Here is a 21940-nt window from a genome sequence, read left to right on the forward strand (position 1 = left end):
CCTGCAACTTTACTTTGCCAACAAAGGTTCTTGGTTACACAAAATAGACACGACTCTGCTTACTTAATTCGAAAAGGAGGGTGCTTGGGTGGCTCAGGTGGGTAAGGTGCTGCCTTTGGCTCGGATCATGATTATGATCCCAGAGCCCTGGGATCAAGTTCCACTTCAGGCTCCCTGCTCAGTGGAGAGCCTGCTTCTTCCTCTCCCTCTGCCTGCTGCTCTGCCTACTTGTGCTCTCTATTTCTCTGTCAAATAAATAAATAAAATCTTTTTTAAAAAGGAAAAAAGAAAAGGAATATACTAGAAGGTTCACAGAGAGTTCAGAGAATTGGTGTGCTGCGTAGAGAACCTGGTTCAGAACACAGACATGTATCAGGGAAAGCAAAGCACCGCCAAGAAGGGGTATAAAAACATTCTGCTTAGCACTCTGCTCTAGCAGCACTTTGTATGGCAGTACCCCCCATTCCCCACGACGTGTGTGGATTCAATCCCTTTTCATACTCAGCTTTAAAGGTCCCAGGTTGGAACACCCATTTGGTAGAGGCTGGGTCACGCACCTGCCCCGGGCCAGCCTGGTACCTGTGTAATGGGACATCTGCCCATAGGAGGAAACTTGCCTCCAGAGACAGGAAGGGGTTTGTAGATGCCAAGCAAGCACAAACTTAGTACTTTTCAATAATCTCTATTGCCCACAGCATAAAGTCATAGAAAGTGAGGCTATGTCCTCGTTTTTCTGAGACCATCTTAGTTTTACATTATTGTCCTAGAATGATTCTTGAGACTTCTTTTTAAAAAATTATTTTACAGAGAGAGAGAGAGAGAAAGAGATTGTGCATGCATGGGCAAGCAGCTGGGGGAGGGACAGAGGAAGAGGGAGAAACCCAAGCATGCTCCACACCCAGAGTGGAGACTGACATGGGACTCCATCTCATGACCCTGAGATCATGACCTGAGCCAAAATCAAAAGTCGGACCCTCAACCAACTGAGCCGCCCAGGCATCCTGGGACTTCTTTTACTCTCAAGTGTCTGGGTTACATGCTCACTCTCTTATGAAGCTTTTCGTGACAGGGCCCCTGCCTACCTTTCCAAATTCATTTTTCACTATTCCCAGATTTGTCTTTATTCTTCAGCGTGACAAAAATGCTTGTAATTCCCTACCTTCAGAATGCTATTTTTACTTCCAAGTCTTTACTCACGCTTTCTCTCTGCCTGAAATCTCCTTTACATTATCTTCATCCCAAACTTTACTGCCCAAAAGTCTTTCCCAGCTTGTATGTTTTACTGAGTTATGTACACTTCCCCACTCAACATTTCCCATTCGTACATATCTATTCCTGTGCTTACCAGATTATGTTGTGATCATCTATCTAGGAGTCTAACTGCCACCTTAAACTGTGAAGTACTTATGAGGACCCGTGACCTGTTCATCTTTGATCCATCAGGATCTAACACAGTATCTGACACCTGTAAAGTGACACCCTCAAAAATAACTGATGAATGACTGAGTCATACAAACTTGAAGTAAGAGATTGGTTATACAAGACAGGAAACAACAAATGTTGGTGAGGATGTGGAGGAAGGGAAACCCTCCTACACTCTTGGTGGGAAAGCAAGCTGATGCACCCACTCTGGAAAACAGTATGAAGTTCCTCAAAATGTTAAAAAATAGAGCTACCCTATGACCCAGCAATTGCACTACTGGGTATTTATCCCAAAGATACAGACATAGTGAAAAGAAGAGGCACATGCACCCCACTGTTCATAGCAGCAATGTCCACAATAGCCAAACTGTAGAAGGAGCCGAGGTACCCTTCAACAGATGAATGGATAAAGAAGATGTGGTTCACATATACAATGGAATATTACTCAGCCATCAGAAAGGACAAATATCCACCATTTGCATCGACATGGTTGGAACTGGAAGGGATTAGGCTAAGTGAAATAAGTGAAGCAGAGAAAGACAATTATCCTATAGTTTTATTCATATGTGGAACATAAGGAATAGTGCAGAGGACCACAGGGGAAGGGAAGGAAAACTGAATGGGAAGAAATCAGAGAGGGAGACAAACCATGAAAGCCTCTGGACTCTGGGAAACAAACTGAGGTTTATAGAAGGGAGGGAAGTGGGGTGATAGGGTAGCCCAGTGATGGGTATTAAGGAGGGCATATGTGGTGATTAGCACTGGACTGGGTGTTATACAACTAATGAATCATTGAATGATTACATGAATGATTCAATGAATCATTGAATGATTACATCAAAATCTAATGATGTACTATATGTTAGCTAATTGAACATAATAAAAAAAAAAGGAGGAACATATAATCACCACTGAGTGAAGAAAATCCCTGAATAAAAGAACCATTTCTTCATGCTAAAAGAGAGAGAGAGAGAGAAATTTGTTATAAAATTACCATAGTGGGGTAATAAACGGAAAGAGGAAAGAGAGGTAGAAACAGACATGAATGAAAGTAAAACAAATTACTGAGCCAACCACACAGGGAAAGATGGCTAGCAGTCCAAATCGCAGCCTCAGAGTCATGCCTCAAATCAAGCTCAGAACCCAGAGGGATTCGTTCTGATGGGCGGCCTCGGGTAGAGACCAAAAGGTAGAGGAATAGTGTTTCCAGTCCAGTTGATTTGTTGGATTTTAGAGCAAGACCTACCCAGATTTGAGGTCCAGCGCCTCAAGAGTTCACGCTGAGGATTGGCCCCAGCAGGAGCCCTGGGTTGCTATCCAGAGACAGGCCAAGCATGTGGGGGAGGATGAAAGAAACCTGAGGCTTGGGAGATTCATGGAGACTCCATTCACTGTACAGAGAGCGAACCTACCAGAGCAAGCCTCCTTCCTGATGTCCCAGCTGCATTGGTCAGGTCTGACTCCATGCTCTGACCCAGGGGAAAGTCAGGTTAAAGAGCCAAAGCATCTGACATTCAGTGAGGCTAGGAAAAACAGGCTGTCACCTGCAATTAAGGGCAACCACAAGCTAGGCTTTAGATAAACACAATCTATTTGGAGAGCCCCAGGAGCATCCATATGCTTACCCTCTGAAGAAGCCAATACATATGCTTTGGCCTATTAAACTACATGTTTATCTTCCTTCAAGGCAAAAAGGAACATCTGTCAGCAGGCCCTCGCACTTCATTTCCATGGTGAATACTAAGCTTCGTCAGATGCCAAGTCAAGTCACAAAAATGAGAAGTTTACAGGCTTGGCTACAAGAGGAGCTCCACAGAACTGCCCCTATGAAGTTCAAAATGGGCCACCAGGTGTCCCTAGTGTGTGTCCTCTGTCCAGCACTTTCTCTGAGCTCTATGCCCTTGTTATTCAGTTTGCACTGTTTCTGAACTTCTATACAAATAAGTATTTTCTCTTTCAATTCTAGCATTGTTTATTCTTGTTGAGAAAAGGCCGAGACAGAAATGGTTAAGAGACTGCAAAAGAGATACAGAAAACCTGTGGCTGCAAGATGAGCCTTGTGATGGGTTTGGAGTCAGAGAGACACATGCTCTAGCCTTAGTTCTACCACCGATCAGCAGTCCATTTTTTTAACATTTTATTTTTTCAGTGTTCCAAGATTCATTGTTTACGCACCACACTCACTGCTCCATGCAATATGTGCCCTCTTTAATACCCACCATCAGGTTCACCTAACACCCCCCTCCCTCCCCTCCAGAACCCTCAGTTTGTTTGAGAGTCTGGTCTCTCATGGTTCGTCTCCTCCTCCCATTTCCTCCAATTCATTTTTCCTTTCCCTCTCCTAATGTCCTCCATGTTTCCTCATGTTCCACAAGTAAGTGAAACCATATGATAATTGACTCTCTCTGCTTGACTTATTTCACTCAGCATAATCTCCTCCAGTCCCGTCCATGTTGATACAAAAGTTGGGTATTCATCCTTTCTGATGCCTGTGTAATATTCCATTGTGTATATGGACCATATCTTCTTTATTGTTGAAGGGCATCTTGGCTCCTTCCACAGTTTGGTGATTGTGGACATTGCTGCTATGAACATTGGAGTACATATGGCCCTTCTTCTCACTACATCTATATCTTTGGGGTAAATACCCAGTAGTGCAATTGCGGGGTCATAGGATATTAGCTGTCCATTTTTGAATGAGCTATGTCCCAGGACCATTATGGAACTGACTTTGCATTAGTGTCATTCTTAGCACTTAGTAAATATGCAGTAAATACTGGCTAATACATACATTGATCTTCAGGTATACTGGGTACTGCTGGTCCCTAACCCAAGTAGCTAGAGTACTGATCCCTCTTCTAATAAGCTTTAGACTCCACACATCTGGCTCTGTATCATCAATATGGTTTGAAATCAAGTTCCAAAGTTCAAACCTCAGTGCTTCCAGAGCCTGGAACATCCCAACCACCAGAGGACTGAGATATAACCAGTAACTTAGGGTCTTCAGCTTCTGATATCTTAATAACCTTTCTGTTTTCCAGAATGTTTATTATTTAGAAGCCTAACCAAGGAAAAATAGCATCTCTGAATACCTCCCAACTCCCATATGGGGAAACCGTAAACTCTTATTTAAAAGAGATGGTATCTGGAGGCGTCTGCCTGGCTCAGTCAGTGGAGCGTGCAACTCCTGATCTTGGGGTTGTGAGTTTGAGCCCCATGTTGGGTGTAAAGATTACTTAAACAAATAAGGCTTTAAAAGAGAGAGAGAGAGAGAGAGAGAGAGAGAGAGAGAGAATGAGAAATGATATCTGAGCAGAACCAGGCTGTTTTACTAGCAAAATTTTATTTGCCCTGAATGCTTTTTTTCTGCCTAGAAAATTACAGATGACCAACCTTTCCTCTAATAAATTCCAGCAAAGCTTTCCTATGGAGAACCTATAAGTGATGCTTAGAGATATATTATAATTATTACAATCACTGCACACAGAAATACAGAAATACATGCTGTGTACAAGCCTTGGTTTCCCCAATAGAAATGAAAATAGATCAGTTCAAGGAGAGGCAGAAGGCAGCAGAGAATTCTGGTATTCTCTCCATGAGGCCCGTCTTCTTGCACAGGCCCCCAGGTCAGATCCACTCACCTAGCAAGCTCATCTAGCCAACAGCCACTCATCTAGTGGGCTCATGATGAGACCACACTCATGATTGTCACACACTTCCATGTCACACATCAGTCACTGGCACCTCTAGGAACTCATGGTGCTCTTCTGGTTCAGGACTCAGGAGGTTTCTGAGCATTCCATCTAGCTCTTTGGTTCCTACTTTTTGAACTTTTTTTTTTTTTTTAAGATTTTATTTATTTGACAGACAGATCACAAGTAGGCAGAGAGGTAGGCAGAGAGAGAGGAAGGGAAGCAGGCGCCCCGCTAAGCAGAGAGCCCGACGCGGAGCTCGATCCCAGGACCCTGGGACCATGACCTGAGCCGAAGGCAGAGGCTTTAACCCACTGAGCCACCCAGATGCCTCCTACTTTTTGAACTTTTAAAGTTAGATATCTCTCCATACTCCTGGCCATTGCATACTAACTCAAATAAGTTAAACAAACATTAATTTTCAAAAAAAATATGCATCAAAAAAATGAACTTTCAAAAAAATATGTATCACATCAAGTCTGAACTACATAACCTGTATATTACTAAATTAATAAGCACATATCAAGCTATAGAAATCTACTCTTAAAATCACATTAGGTTATTATTCACACAAATATTAAAATTAACAACTTAATCCCTAATGTTTTTACCTACCAAGAAGTGGGATCTTCTCATTCCTAAAGAGGTGAGCCATTAAATCCATCTGCTTCTATTTATTAATATTGGGTATCTAGTTACAATAACAGAAGCATAAGTCTTAATCACTAGAGATTTAAAAATACGTCCTGAGGCTAAAACTGTACTTTTATATATCAGTCAATCCACTTTGGGCACCATATTTTACATAAGCAGAAAAATCCAAGCAGGTTTGACCACAGGGAAGCCCAATCTGGATTAGCATGGGATTCACACGAATCAGCCTTCCTTATGTCTTAATGTTCCAAATAACCCATACAAAGAGTTTTATACTTCAAAATTCAGTTAGCCATTTACCTTTAAAAAAAAAAAAGTGGAGAAGAATTATTCCCTTTTTTAATCCATTTTTTTCCCTAGCACAGGAGGTAAATACAGTTTTAAGAAGAATGAGGTAAAGCCCAGGGGCCAGCTCTCAAATCAAGATGCCCAGCGCAAAGCTACTACTCTCCAATTTGGGTTTCTAAGCCCAGGTCATGGCATCCAGCTGTTTCACAGTGCCTTTGATCTTCTGCCATCTCTTGTTTCTTCATGAGCTCACCCTCAGGACTAACAGCTACTTTTTGTCTTAGTGAATTCCTATCTTCTAAAGTGACATCCTCATTATGGCTTTTATGATCTGGCATCCCCTCCACACTCCCCTGGCAGGTTATCCACCCTTCTCTAGTGCTACCTTTGGTCCTGTTTCCTGTGGAGTAGATGTCCTTTCAGGTTCCTTCAACCCACTCTGGATTCCTGCAAACAGTCTTCTTAAATGTGGAGGAATCTGCAGTCTTTTCCCCTATCACCTGACTTCTGTCCTTTCCTCTTATAACATTCTGAAATAAACCAGCCTTGAAATGGAAGATGCCGGCGTGCACTACGGTAGGGGTGAAATAGCAACACAGTGGTGAAAGTAGTAGAGCTCAGAGAGGGAGATCCAAATGGACGGTCTCCTCTTTAATTTCTTCATCTCCCTGTACTTCCTGTGATACTCTTGTCAGTATCTGGGCAGTTTTCTCTTATGATTGTGCGACATTTTGGACACCAGGCAGGTCTGCCATCTTCCTTTTAAGGAGGAACTCCAGAGGCATCGTTCTGTTACAGCCTCTGCGAAGGCAGGTCCCCATGTCCTTGGAGCACTAGCCAGGTGCCAGGACAAGAAGAGTCCTGAAATTCTCTCTAAGGTTATCTATCTTTTCATTCACTAATGAAATAAAACTCTTCTTTCAACCTCACATATAAACCTTCCTGACAGCTTCAGAATAGCCATGTAGTAGGGATTTAGTGATAACAATCTATTTGGAAAGGGAGTTAAAGACTGGCCTTGAAGCTATATTTGCATAGAAAGTCCATGCTTGGGGCACCTGGGTGGCTCAGTGGGTTAACGCCTCTGCCTTCAGCTCAGGTCATGACCCCAGGGTCCTAGGATCGAGCCCCACATCAGGATCTCTGCTCAGCGGGGAGCCTGCTTCCCCTTTCTCTCTCTCTGCCTGCCTCTCTGCCTACTTGTGATCTCTCTCTCTGTCAAATAAATAAATAAAATCTTAAAAAAAAAAAAAAAAGAAAGTCCATGCTTTGGGGTTGGATTATATATACTAAATCAATTTTTTATAATAACAAGATTTTCTGTACATATAATCCACATAATACATAACATTGTTTTAATGTCCTTATCAAAGAGTGGGCAATCCATGAAGGTTATAAGGGTAGAAGGCCCCAAATCATCCTTTGACATCACTATGGCTTCACTTTTTCTCTAAACACTCTCCATATACTTATTGAAAAATACTTTTTTAAAGATTTATTTATTTAGAGCATTTGCACACAACTGGAGGAGAGACAGAGAGGGAGAGAGAGAATCTCAAGCAGACTCCCCACTGAGCTTGGGGCCTAATGCAGGCCTCTATTCAATAATCCTGAATCAGGACCTGAGCCTAAATCAAGAGTAGGATGCACAACCAACTGAGCCCCACAAGTATCCTGTGAAAAATAATTTCTTAATCTTCCCTGCAGCCTGTGAAATTTCCTCAGGGCTGAGGGCTATACGCCAGCTGGTGGATACCTCCACAAGGGAGCTCCTGCTGAGCCTCCATTGTTCAGTGCAGTGGTTCTCAGCAAGGGTTGCTGCTCACATTCACCTGTGGATATTTAAAACCCACTAGTGCCTCGGACCATGGCCCAAACCTACTGATGTCAAAGGTTAAGGGCAGGGCACAAACACCACAACCATGTTCTGAGGTACAACCTCAGACAAGAGGTTGGAGCTAAGGAGAAAAATCAAGTTGGGATTTGAGCTGGAATCACATCTCTGTGAGTTTTGAGCTGGAAGTCACGACACTGCCGATGATTATTTACATAGCTTAGATTAAGTCATTAAACCCTTGAGCATGAACTTTTCTCAACGGTAAAATGAAGACACGAATGCTTGCTCTACCTCCCTCTTCTAAGGTCATTATAAGGTCCAAATGAAGGGACAGCTGTGAAAGGTCCACAGGCCTTAGAGCTCTGCAGCTCTGTACAGATGCTAGTATTAGTATTTGATGGACCTGTGCTCTCACCATCTAAGGACATGGAAACCCTCTTGGCCTGTGAGCTCTTTCCCCTTATCTGTGCTTGATCCCAGCTCTTTCAGTTGCAGGGAAGGGAGTCATTCAATTTACCTCAAGAAATGAGTTTGTGTATAAACATAGAAGTAGAGTAGAACCAGGACTGGAACAAGAACCAGAAAGTCTTGAGAAAGTAAGGCAATTCTGGGGATCATAGACATCTCTAGCTTTTTCTCTAGCCGTATAAACTCTGGCAGAAAGTCTTTGCCAGAGTCTGTCTTCTTACTCATAACCCCACATGGATCCTCACTTACCTCATGGAATTCACTCAACCTCCTAGACCCTCTTTGCTTTCAGCTTCAGCTCTAGTTACCAACTATCCAGTGGTCTCAGCATTTTCTCTTTCAAATAGCTGAAAGATGAAACTATCATGACCAACTCCTGGGTCAGAAGTCTAATAGCCAATTTTGGGTCAAGTGCCCACCCTTGTCCAAATAATAGTTATAAGGTAGGCAGAGATGGGGAGGAGAATAAAATAGCACAATCTGTATAGAGAAGTCTCCTCAGTGGTGGCTACAAGCAAGGCCATTTCACTGTGGAAGGACTGAGGGCCAGTAGGCTCTATGATTGACATCTCTTGGGTAATGTCTTTGTTCTTTTTCCCTCTGGTATAAGGCAATGAGAATAAAAATGTTCACCTTGACTGTAAGAAAAATCACGAGATTACTTTCCTGGAGCACGAGATTATAAAAGGTTATAAACTCTACCCAGGTCAGTGACTCCAGCCACAGGATATAGTTAGAGTCCAGCTTTGAACCACTTGGGTTTGTTTGGAGACCCTGAACTCCAGATGTCCATGTCCAGTGGCTTCTTCTAACTCAGTGTGCCTCTTGGGACCCAATACTCCTGTCCTTTCTTCCCTATGCCTTCTCTACTCCGCACACTCAAGGCAGTCTCAGTCTCTCCAAACTTCTTGAGCCTCTGGGAATTGTTGGTCATAGTGCATGAGTCTCACTCAAGGAGAAACACCCAATTGAAGTTTTCCTTGTTGTCTAAAGAATTTCTTCTAATTCTCTAATTGGCACATTCCCTGGCTTCTACAAGTAACCTTCCCTTCCCCGGGGAAATAAATTGTCAGGTAACCATTCCAACAGAATACTTATTTTTTTCAGGTCGCATTGAACCCTCATCAGTACTGTACTGGAAAAACAAGGCTTTGTCCACCCTAACTTCACCTAAGGGTGGCTTCCTTTTCCCCATTGTGCACTCCTACAACCAATCATTTTACCAGCTATTGCTATTCTTTCATCTACCACATGGTGGCACTGTTCTCTGCTGCTTCGCCATCTCTGGATTAAAAATGAGGCTCCCATTAGAGTACTTGGATTTACAAGAGGGTTTCTCCTTCAGTCTGATTTTGGATGAATATTGCTTTGTATTAAACCCCACAAGGCAGTCTTTTTCCTCAATTTTTATTGTTCTCTTTTTCAAAGGCCTGGATAAGGAAATGTTTGAGAATATTTGAACCTCAACAGCCAGCACTGCACTTAAAAATGCCTACTCGCCCCTGATTATGAACCAAGACCTAAGGAAAACACCCAAGTGCCTGGACTCTCTAACTTAAAACAAGTTTCCCATCTCTTGCTAGAAGAAGTACAGCATTCTGAGGTTCGTCCTTTCATCAAATATCATTGTACCATTTACCCCAAGAGGCCCTCACATAAATCAGACCCTGTCATTAGCTCCCATGATGCCCTCACTCCAGATCCCCACCACACCCATGACTCTCAAGTCACCCCCCTCCTCTAGCATAGAGGGAGAAGAGAAGGCTTTGAGATTAGACCTGCAGCTAAATTCTAGTTCTACTCTTACTGGTTAATGACCAAACTCTCTTCCTAAGTCTCCATTTCCTCAGTTACAAAATAGGGATAACATTTGGAAAGAGAAAAGAAAAGCTGGAGGTATCACAACTCCAGACTTCAAGTTATATTACAAAGCTGTAGCAATCAAACCAGTATGATACTAGCACAAATATAGACACATAGATCAAAGAACAGAATAGAAAACCCAGAAATAACTCACAATTAGGTGGTCAATTAATCTTTGACAAAGCAGCAAAGAATATGCAATAGTGAAAAGAAAGTCTCTTCAATAAGTGGTGTTGGGAAAACCGGACAGTTACATGCAGAAGAATGAAACTAGGCCATATACATAAAAACTAACTCAAACTAACTCAAAATGGATGAAAGACCTAAATGTGAGTCCTAAAACCATAAAAATCCTAGAAGAGAGCAAAGGAATAAATAAATAAAATAAAAATAAATAAAATGGGGGTAACAGATCTTAACTCAGGCAGTAAATGAGGTGTCATATGCAAAGCACATGACACAGTACTTGATGTATAATGATGCCAAATAAATGCTCACTCCCATTTCTTTTCTCTTCTACAAACTCTACTTCTTTATTCTAAAATCTTTTTCCAGTCTTCAGGACCCATCAAGATAATCTACTTTCAATATACAGCTCTGTTTGTTTATATATATAAAGAGCAATTACCAAAATGATACACAGAAGATAAGGTTTTTAACTATAGGATAATTAAAAAAAAAAAAAGACAAACCTGTTGTATTCTCTTAAGATATGATTTTAATTGATTGATAAGATGAAGATTCAAAATAAAAGTGCTTGGGGGGCGCCTGAGTGGCTCAGTGGGTTGAGCCTCTGCCTTCGACTCTGGTCATGGTCTCGGGGTCCTGGGATCGAGCCCCCGAATCATGTTCTCTGCTCGGCAGGGAGCCTGCTTCCCCACCCCCCTCCGCTGCCTGTCTCTGCCTACTTGTGATCTATCTCTCTCTCTCTCTGTCAAATAAATAAAATTTAAAAAAAAAAAAAAAGTGCCTGGGACACCTGGGTGGCTCAGTCAGTTAAGCGTCTGCCTTCAGCTCAGGTCATGATCCCAGGGTCCTGGGATCGAGCCCCACATTGGGCTCCCTGCTCAGTGGGGAGCCTGCTTCTTCCTATGCCCCTCCCCCTGCTTCTGCTCTCTCCCTCTCTCTCTCTCTCTCTCAAGTAAATAAATTTTTAAAAAAATAACAGTGCTTAACCAACATTAAAGTTTTTCCTCTTACCAACTGGGCTCCTGTGGTAGGAGTTCCTCCTACACAGTCATTCATCCATCCTTAGAGTACTGCATTTACCTTTATAGTCCCAGATGTTTTGCTGCCACATCTGCATTGCAGCCATCAGAGAAAGGGAAAAGTCAGCCATAACCCCTTAAGGACATATGGAAGTTTTGCAAGTCATATTTCTCATATTTAAAACGCAGGCCTACCCAACCCCAAGGAGGCTAGAAGGTCAGAAAGGCTGCCATATATCTAGCTGAAAATGCTATTGCTCTGGAGGAAAGAGAACAACCTGCAAGAAAACCAAGGTTCTGCCACAGTGCTAATCAGGAGTTTTTCTCTGCCAAAACAAATAATCAAAGTCAGAATAAGCCACATAAGCCAAAAACTGTCCAAGCTGCAAGTAATGACCCATTTATTTCAAACAAATCTATACAGAAAATTTAACATCAGCCTAAAACACATATATAAATGACAAAGACTTTCAGCTAAATCAAGGGAATATAGCCATATAAGAAAACATTAAACATTTCATCCTATAAAAGCATCAGCTCTTAGAGCTAGTGAGAATCTTAAAGGTGATTTAGAAAAACTTTCCACTTAATGTAAGAATTCCCTGTACAGTAATCTTGACTAACACTATCCCATCTTTGCCTGGATGCTTTCAGAAGTGGTATGTGCAGTATGAAAGTCCACAGTCCCTGGGAGTTTGGAACAAAGGCAGAAAGAGCAAATCAGCAGGGAATAATGGTCACAACCTCTACCCAGGCACTCAGGCATGTGCAAGGCCAAGGTATAAAAAGTCCCAGAATCAGTCAAGAGTACAAAGTATGGTGGAAGACAAGAGGTTCTCATCAGTTTGGGTCTAGCAATAAATTTGCAAAATTTATGTTTATATATATTTTTTCCTGCAACATAGTTTTGAAAGCTCCAGAGTATAAAATTTTGTCACACTTCTCTATGCCTGAAGGAAGCATTGCTTTGAAGGTGTCTATGAAACATTTCAGTGGTAATTTCAAGTAAACATCCAGAAATGTGTATCTGGAGTTCAAGGAAAAGATCTGGACATATCTTATTAGCTGCACAGAAGTTCTATTTGAAGTACTGAGAAAGAAGTGCAAAAAGATATAGAGGTAAGAGGAGTTAGGTAAAGGAACTTGCTTTTAGAGAATAAAAAGCAGAAATGTTAGAAAATGTGGAAGATGAAGTTTTTTAAATCAATATTTTAGAGGCACTTGGGTGGCTCAGTTGGTGAAACATCTAACTCTTGGTTTGGGCTCAGGTCAGGATCTCAAGGTTGTAAGATGGAGCCCCACATTGGCCTTCGTTTAGTGGGGAGCCTGCTTGAGATTCTCTCTTTCTCTCTCCCCCTCTGCCCCTCTCCTGTGCATACTCTCTCTAAAATAAATAAATAATTTTTACAAAATATAATAAATTTTTTAAAGGGAGGAAAGAAGGAGTGAACCTCTAGAGGAGCACTCATTATGGGGCAAGGGATTTCCCAGGTGGCAGCCAATAAGGGTTTCTGAGGTCAGGCTTAGACCTGCATTTAGGCCACAAGAATAATTTTTAAAAGTAATTGGAGGATCTGTACCGTGTGTGGGAGGGAGAGCAGTTAAAGGAAGAGAGTCCCCTCTCCAAGGCTAAGTAAACCAAGTCACTAGCAGAGGACAACAGTGACTAAGGTTACAAACTATGGAGGCATCAATATAAAAATGAGACAAGAAGATCGGATATGGAGAAGGGCAGAAACCTGGGACAACCCAACCTGAAATGACAAAGAGGCACATGCTGAAAAATGTCACAGCTGTGTCATCTGGGTTGGTCAGCTAATGTGACTTGTGACGATCAGAGTAAAATCTATGAAATGTGAAAGAATTCGCTGGAAACCTCTAAAGATTTTTGGAAAGAAAACTCAGTGAAACACTAGAATCTCTTCAGGCAAGCCATGATAATCTGAATATAAAAGATGATTTTTTGTGATCATAGGCTTGGTAAGGCCTGCGATATATAGATAACAGAGAAGGGGAAAATTTCTAAGTTTTGGTGTAAATGGTGTCTCATGCTCTAGACAGAATGAGAAGGATGGAGGTCAAGAAAATGTCATTAAAAGGATCACTGTTTTTGTTAATGACCTTCAAGACAGTTGTTTACGTAAGTAAGGTGATGGAACAGAGAGCAAATTCAAAGAAATGACAAGGTGAGTGAATACTGAGAAAGTATTCAAGAACTATGTTTTCAAGAAGTTTGGCTGTGAAAAAAGAAAAGAGCTAGAATCACAGAAAACAGGATAAGGAGGTTGAAAGGAGGGTTGGCAAAGGGAATGGACCAGGATATGAAGGGGAGGCTAAAGAGAGCCAGTGGGTCAGGGCTCATTCCCTGGAACCGGGCAGATCCAAGGTTGAGATGTGGCTCTGTCCTTTAGGAATGAGGTCGCCCTGTGCAGAAGACTCACTCCTCTGTCAGGGTGATTAAGAAGTCAGTTACCTCAGGTAAATGACTCAGCATAGCACTATGATAAAGACAGATGTAGAGCCACAGATGGATGGTAGGAGCGGGTTATGTGCAGGGATTGAAGCAGAATCAAGAGACATTAAGACCTGTTAGGAAAGAAGAGAGGGAAGCAGGGATCATTCTGTGACCCTCAAATGGTCAGGGGACAGAGAGCATCTTCTATTTCCATCTCTCACTATTGAGAAAACACAAATACAATATCTACCCAAAAAGCTCAAAGAGATTTTTTTTTCTCAAAGAATCCAGTAATAAAATGCAAATTCGTGGGACTTAAAAAGTTGGCCATTGGCCAACAGTTGAATGGACAGAGGAAATGTGGTATATGCATACAATGGAATCTTATTCAGCCTTAAGAAAGAAGGAAGCTCCGACATATGGTACAGCATGGATGAGCCTTGAAAACATTATGCTCATGAAATTAGCCAAAGACAAGAGGATAAAATCACTCTGAGATTCCACTTACATGAAGTCCTTAGTATGGGCAAATTCATAGAGACAGAAAGGAGATTTAGAAGTTACCAGGAGCTGAAAAGAGAATAGGGAGTAGTTGCTTCAGAGATTTTTGTCTGGGGTGAGAGGGCCTCTGTGTGGTACAGCTGGTTAAGTATCTGCCTGTGTTTCAGGTCATGATCCCAGGGTTCTGAGATCCAGCCCCGAGATGGGCTCCCTACTCAGGGGGAAGCCTGCTTCTCTCTTTCCCTCTGCCGCTCCGCCTAGTTCTGCTTGGTTGCTCTCTCTCTCTGTCTCTCTCTCTCAAATAAATAAATACAATCTTTTAAAAAAGAAAGAGAGAGAGAGAGAGAGTGAGAAAGATTCTGTCTGGGGTGTTGGAAAAGCTTTCAAAATAGTAATGACTGCACAACATTATAAATGTAATCAATGCCACTAAACTGGACACATACAAATGGTTAGAACAGCAAGTTTTAGGTTATACATGTTGGCATTGGTTATTGTACCCCTAATCCAGCTAGTTATCTCATCATAACATGAAAGAACAAGTGCATCAATGCAAACTCTCAAGAAGTCCCTGCTCAACATTGGCTAGGCCAGCTCAGACTTCTGCTCGACCTCCTCCTTTCTCTCTACACAGCACCCTTTCTCCTCACATCTGCTCTCTTGGCCCTCTTTAACTCACAGTCGCTCAGGATTTCCTCTTGTCCTCCTATTTCAACACTGCTCTATTTCCTCCCAGCAAACACACTAAGCCCACTCTAGCATGGATTATGAAAATACAACCAGGGCACCTAGGCGGCTCAGTGGGTTAAGCGTCTGCCTTCAACTCAGGCCATGATCCTGGAGTCCTGGGATCAGGCTCCCTGCTCAGTGGGGAGTCTGCTTCTCTCTCTGCTTCTCTACCTGTTCTTGCTCTCTCTCACTCTCAAATAAATAAATAAAATCTTTAAAAAAAAAAAAAAAGACAACCATTCTCTTCTACCCCCATTTCTGGTGCTTCAGAGTAAAAAGAGGGATGTCCTAAGGTGGACTAGACATTGCAGTTTCTTTCTAAATAGCTTAATAATAAGAACAACAATATCGTCCACACTATAAAAGTCACCTGTCCTGAACAAACAAGTTCTCACTAGTTTTTCTTATCAGAAATCATGTTACTCTTACATGATTTTATTTGTATATGTCACCTTTTTGCCCTCCGGTAATGTTGCAAGGATCCCTTTCATCACCTTAACACAGATGAAAGTCTTTTCTCCAGTCTAACCTGTGGATCATTCACGTGGGGATTAGGGAGGGGGACAGGGAAAACAGTACGTCCATATGTAAGTGTCCACAACAAATCAAAGGATACAGATTGAAAATAGAGGTGCAAGGGCTAACTGTGAAGAGATGTGGGATACTTCTTATCTTGATTTGAGAAGACTTGGAAAGAATGAATGAAGATAAATGGAAATCTATAGGTAGAAAAGAAGCTATGTGAAAGAGTGCAGGCAGCAAGGTCGCAATCATCCATTACGCCACTCTGTGGATATCACTGTTCAGCCAGCTGTGGGTCCAAAATTCCCCATCTCGCCAGTAAAAATAATCATTCCCTCTTTTTGTTTTGTTTTGTCTGGCTTTTTAACATTAATTGAGCATGTGTATGCAATATGTTAACAGAGGGAAAGAGTAAAATGCATTTGACAAATAGCAGCTCTGGAAGATCCAGCAGATGGCTGGCAGAAGGAGAGGAGTAGAAGAGTAACGCCTATACCACCTGATAAGTTCAGTAACAAAAATATGAATAAGCTGCGGGGGGATATAAAAAACAACAAGTCTCACCATGCCTGAAGACTCAGAGATGACTTCACACAGGTGACACCAGCTTGGCGTTGAAGTATGAGTAGGAGTTTGCCAGGCACAAAAGGAAATCAGACACAGTAACCAGAAAGAATAACATTTGCAAAGGGCAGGCATTAGAAGTATGGCATATGGAAATAACGGTAAGGAAAAGTTCAGTGCAGCAAAACGAAAGACATAGGTATGCAGTGCTTTGGAAAGGAATCCTTTTGCTGACAAAACCAGGAGCAGACTACAGACAGTTTTGGATCAGTGCTGGGTCTTTATCCTGTGGATATCAAAGAGCCAGCAAAATTCTAAGCATAATCAGTTCCATCTTCCAATAACTCTGGCAGCAGCATGGAGTACGATCCAGAGCAGTAAGAGAAAGGTAAGATGTTGGCCCAACAGCCCAGGGAAGAAAGAGGAGCAAAGCATCAAGGATTACTAAGACAACGCTATCTTAGAAAACTGGTGGCCCCTCTAACTAAGCCCTAAAGAGGAAAAGCTACGGAGGAAGATTGTCATGCTGTGGTTGACGAAATGACTTACCAGCAGGCAGTTAAAAATGGGTGTCCTCAGATACAGATTACCTTAATAAAATCAAGATCAAGTATGGCGGGGCGGCTGGGTGGTTCAGTGGGTTAAGCCTCTGCCTTTGGCTCAGGTCATGATCTCAGGGTCCTGGAATCAAGCCCCACATCGGGCTCTCTGCTCAGCAGGGAAGCTGCTTCCTCCCCTCTCTCTCTGCCTGCCTCTGCCTACTTGTGATCTCAGTCTGTCAAATAAATAAATAAGTAAATAATCTTTAAAAAAAAAAAAAGATCAAGTATGTCTCAGATGCTCCCCTGACCCACCAGTTGGTAGCTTCCAAAAACAAATGGGCTTGATTTGGCACGAATTATTTTAAGTACCATGGACATCATGACAATGCGTGTCACGGAGGGTAGTGATGATGGATGACCACTAATGACTGCTACTTTCTTCTTGAAGTGTCTACAAACCATCTGCCTAATATTGTTTACTAATAAAAATCAATGGTCAGCTCCGCCGTGCATGCTTTTTAGAAATTATGTTCTCCCCTTTTGGAAAATGGATGCAACATTGTGCACCTCTAAATATTTCCATTTTGTTAGTCACTGTCATTCCTCAAAAGCAAGGAATGAGGATGGTCTAGCATCACACCTGCACGTTTTCTCATGGCTCTGCGATAGTATTCATCTGGGTCTGGGATTTGACTTCATTAAAAACAACTACTTCATTTACTATCCTGACCTAGTATGACTTGTAATTCCTTCTTAATGTCACTCGTGTGGGCTTTCCAATTTTGAAATCATTTTTTGCGGATGAAGAGTATGCAAATAAAATCAAACTCGAGCAATTTTGTTTTCTCTGTCATTGGCAGTTAGCATTACACCATCTGTTTCAAGCAGCAGGTCTTGGGCATTTCAGAAATAGTCCTTGTTTGGGGGTTTCCAACAAGTTAAATCAAAATTGAAATGTTGCTGTCCTTAGCATGTTGGAGTCTTGGGGCATTCTTGTCTGCAGGATTCCTAACACTGGTCTTACTGATTTATGCCACTCTTCTGTATTTGTTCTTGGCCATGTTCATGGCCTCCCTCTGTGTTTTGTGAATATGCTGCCTGTGGATCCTTTATCTGAGCTCCTGTGCGCTCCTCATTGAAGTTAGTTGTCACTGCAATGTTGGAGTTATGTTTTTAGACTCACCTCTGCTTCTTCCAGGCAGTGTTTTTAATAATGGAATTAATACCTAGCTTTTCCCTTCTCAGGTTTCAGTCTGATTTCCCCAGGTGACAATAACGTGCATCCTTGACCGCCACACACTCCAAGATGACAGAATCATTTCCTTTTACATTCAGATTACCATCATTTACCCTGATGTTCTCTTCATTGTTGGTGATGGTTAAGCCCCAAGTAGCAAGCAGTCCATTGTATTCTCAAACCTCTGAGAGATGAAGTTACCTTCAAGATGTCAATGTTTTGGGTGCTCTGTTCTTGTCAGATTAGAGCTCTCTGTGGCTAGGTGAGGATGAAGAGTTCTTACCCTCCAACAAGTCAATACCCTGTTTCCAGGCCAACTTTAACTTTCTATTGAGATCATCATCTGTGTTCCCTCTCTGGGTAAGTGTTCAATAATATCGCTACTTTTAAAAATGTTCCAAACCATTTTTTTAAATTTATTTAGCAAATACTTATCAAGCATATGTACTGTGTTCATTTGCTACAGCTGCCGTTCAAGTGCCACAGACCAGGTGGCTTGAACAACAGAAATTTATTTTGTCAGAGTTCTGGAGGCTGCATGTCTGAGATCAAGCTGTTGGGGGGTTAATTCCTTCTGAGGGCTGTGAACTAGGGATGTGCTCCAGGCCTCTCTCCTTGGTCTGGGCATGGCTGTCTTCCCCCTCTGCCTTCACATCATCTTTCCTCTATATATCTCTGTCTAGATATCTCCTTTCGTAAGGACACCAGTCATACAGGATAAGGGCCCTTCCCAATGACCCGTTTTAACTTGATGACCTCTGTAAAGACCCATATAGTCATATTCTGTGGTACCTGGGGGTTAAGATTTCAACCTATGCATTCTGGGGGGCACAATTTAGCCCATAAAAGGTACTATGCATCAGGCCCCAGGAATATATTAATTAACGCAAAAAAGTCTCGCCCTCATGGAGTTTTTTCATGCTCTGGTGGGAATTGGGGAAGGTGGGCAATAAACAGTAAATAGAGCTTGTAATGCCTGATAGTGGTATTTAGAATCTAAACAGACCAGGAGATGTAGGGTGACAGAGAGTGTATAGAGCTAGGAGGGCTGTCACTCTAGATGAGGCACATTGCAACAGAGACATGAATAAAATGAGGGCAAGCTGTGTGGTTGTATTGGATACACACATTCCAGGCAGAGGGAATAGTCAGGACGCAGACCTGAGGCCGGAGAATGACTGGCATATTCAAGGAGCACAGAGGAAGAAGTCGAGTAATAGGAAATGATGTTGGCAAGGTGTGAGTTCTTGGTGGATCTGGATTTTATTCCAAATAGTGTGGGAAGCAATTTGAGGGTTACAGAAAGGGAACTGACATGAGAAAGAAAACCGTACCAAACATGAATTTTATGAGATATAATGTACAACCCTTTCTGGGAAATATATGCCACCCCTAATAAAAATGCTTTAACAGTTTTCTGGTAGACTTTATAGAAATTAAGAATTCCTTCTGGAAAAGGCATCACCCACCTACCTGACAGACAGGTCTTGTCAGAAGCCTGAGTCTTATAGTCTTCAATTAAACATTCATATAAAATATCTCTACCAAGAGAGAATCTTTGAATTGGCTTTTTCAGAAGCCTCTTCCCTTATGGCAAGTTTGAAATTAAACTTTGACACATGGTTGTCATCAATTTGTCTAAGAAGTTGCTTCAGTGAAGGAAATCATATTTACAGTTTTGAAGGATCACTCTGGGTACTGGATAATTCACTGTCAGGTTTCCATTTGGGTGTATAACTTCTTCTATTGTACCTGTTTCTTTTGCATATTTCATTAATTGTGCTAGTTCTTTTCAAGTCTGAATTTACTACACATATCCTCTGTCTCTAATATAGTATATTTAAATTACAAGAAGATAAATGATTACAAAGTACTTGAAATGTCAAAGCAAGCCCATTTCTGACAGAAATTGACCTTTCTGCAATAATCAATAAAAAGCTTTCTAAATTCTTTTTTTTATTTCCCTCTTTAAGATCATAATTAAATATATATTAAGACTCAACAACAGGGATGCCTGAGTGGCTCAGTTGGTTAAGCCACTGCCTTTGGCTCAGGTCATGATCCCAGGGTCCTAGGATCGAGTCCCGCGTGGGGCTCCTTGCTCAGCGGGGAGCCTGCTTCTCTCGCTGCCTCTGCCTGCCTCTCTGCCTGCTTGTGTGTACTCTCTCTCTGATAAATAAATAAATTAAATATTAAAAAAAAAAAAAGACTCAACAACAGTTTGAAGACTGCATCACCAAATAAAACTGATTATCCCTCTTCCACTTAAAAAAAAAAAAAGCAAAAGACTATGCTTTACTTGTGTGATTCACATTTCCAACTTAACATTAGTATTCACTAAGTGAGTCCTAGTAAACCTCAAGAAGAAATCACCCTGTCAGCAGAAGTCACTTCTTATAACATCTTATAACATATTGAATGTTTTCAGTTCTAAATTTTAAATGCAGTCTTATTAATGAAAAAGGGCAAACCCGAAGTTCTTCCATAAAGTAGGGCACTACAAGGTTTTGCTCCGCATATGTATGTAAAACCTGTGAGATTGCTGCCTCATAAATGAGATACAGAAAAGGAAAGTTTTTAAAAAATCAAATCCAGACCCAGTTTCCTTCTCACCAGGATGGGCAAGTACAAGATGAGCTATTCCTGGGGCAATCTCCCTTCCCAGGCTACCTGTGGTCCTGGGAACCAGGTAGAGGCAGATGCCTGGTTGCCATTCTTTCCTGCATTCCTCCACCAACTTTATTTTTTTTTAAGATTCTATTTATTAAAAAAAAAAAAGATTCTATTTATTTACTTGTCACAGAGAGAGAGAAAGAGAGCACAAGCAGGGTGAGGAGCAGGCTAAAGAAGAAGCAGACTCCCCGCTGAGCAGGGAACCCAAATGCAGAACTCAATCCCAGGACCCCGGGATCATGAACCAAGCCAAATGCTGATGTTTAACAAACTAAGCCACCCAGACACCCTCCTCCACCAACTTTATTGAAAACTAAGTATCTACTGGAAATACGAAGTTATTAGCTAGTTGAGATTTTATTTAGTTATGGAACCCAAAGAACAAATGAGTGAGGGGCACAAGGGATGGAATAAGAAGGAAAGTCAGCAAAGAAGGGAGAAAGAGAAAGATAAAAATCACACAAACATATTTCAAGTCAGAAATTATTAGTGCCACATAAAGCAACTGGGAAATTAGGGGCTTGCACTGACAGGCGGCACATATACTAAAAATTGGAACTTGGACATTAGTAATTAATGTCACAGCAGTGATGCATTTTCTTCCAAATGAACTGTACCATTTTTTGCTTAGGGATTTTAAGCTCTGTACGCAATGTTACTGCTGGTCTTTGTTCATCTAAACTCAATACTTCTGAGATGTTTATTTTACAATATACTAAGACTCCCTCTGTTAACAAAATTCTAAGCAAAGAACATTCTAGAAAGTGTTTTTATTTCATTGGTCGATTTTTATTTGACCACTCTTATTTGACAGTGAACTTTTCACAAAATCACCTTAAATTTGATACAGTCTGTTACTACAAAGATACTAATTTTGTTTTTGCTCTCTCAATCCTCAGACAAAAATCAACAAATTAGGGACGCCTGGGTGGCTTAGTCGGTTAAGCATCTGCCTTTGGCTCAGGTCATGATCCCAGGGTCCTGGGATAGAGCCCTGCATTGGGCTCCCTACTCAGCAGGAAGCCTATTTCTCTCTCTCCCACTCCCCGTGCTTGTGTTCCCTCTCTTGCTGTCTCTCTCCCTGTCAAATAAATAAATAAAATCTTAAAAAAAATAAAATAAAATAAAAATCCACAAATTACTGTGGTTTAGAGCACCTGAGTAGGAAGCATGAGTTCACACATGCCATCCTCCTTGAGTTCAAATACTCTGTAAAAGTTACTATTGAGGCTTCCAAGAACCCAGGCATCCTCCCTCCATAAAACCATAATTGTGGATCTTTGGG

The sequence above is a fragment of the Martes martes genome, assembly GCF_963455335.1.
Source record: "Martes martes genome assembly, chromosome: 4".
Lineage (NCBI taxonomy): Eukaryota > Metazoa > Chordata > Mammalia > Carnivora > Mustelidae > Martes > Martes martes.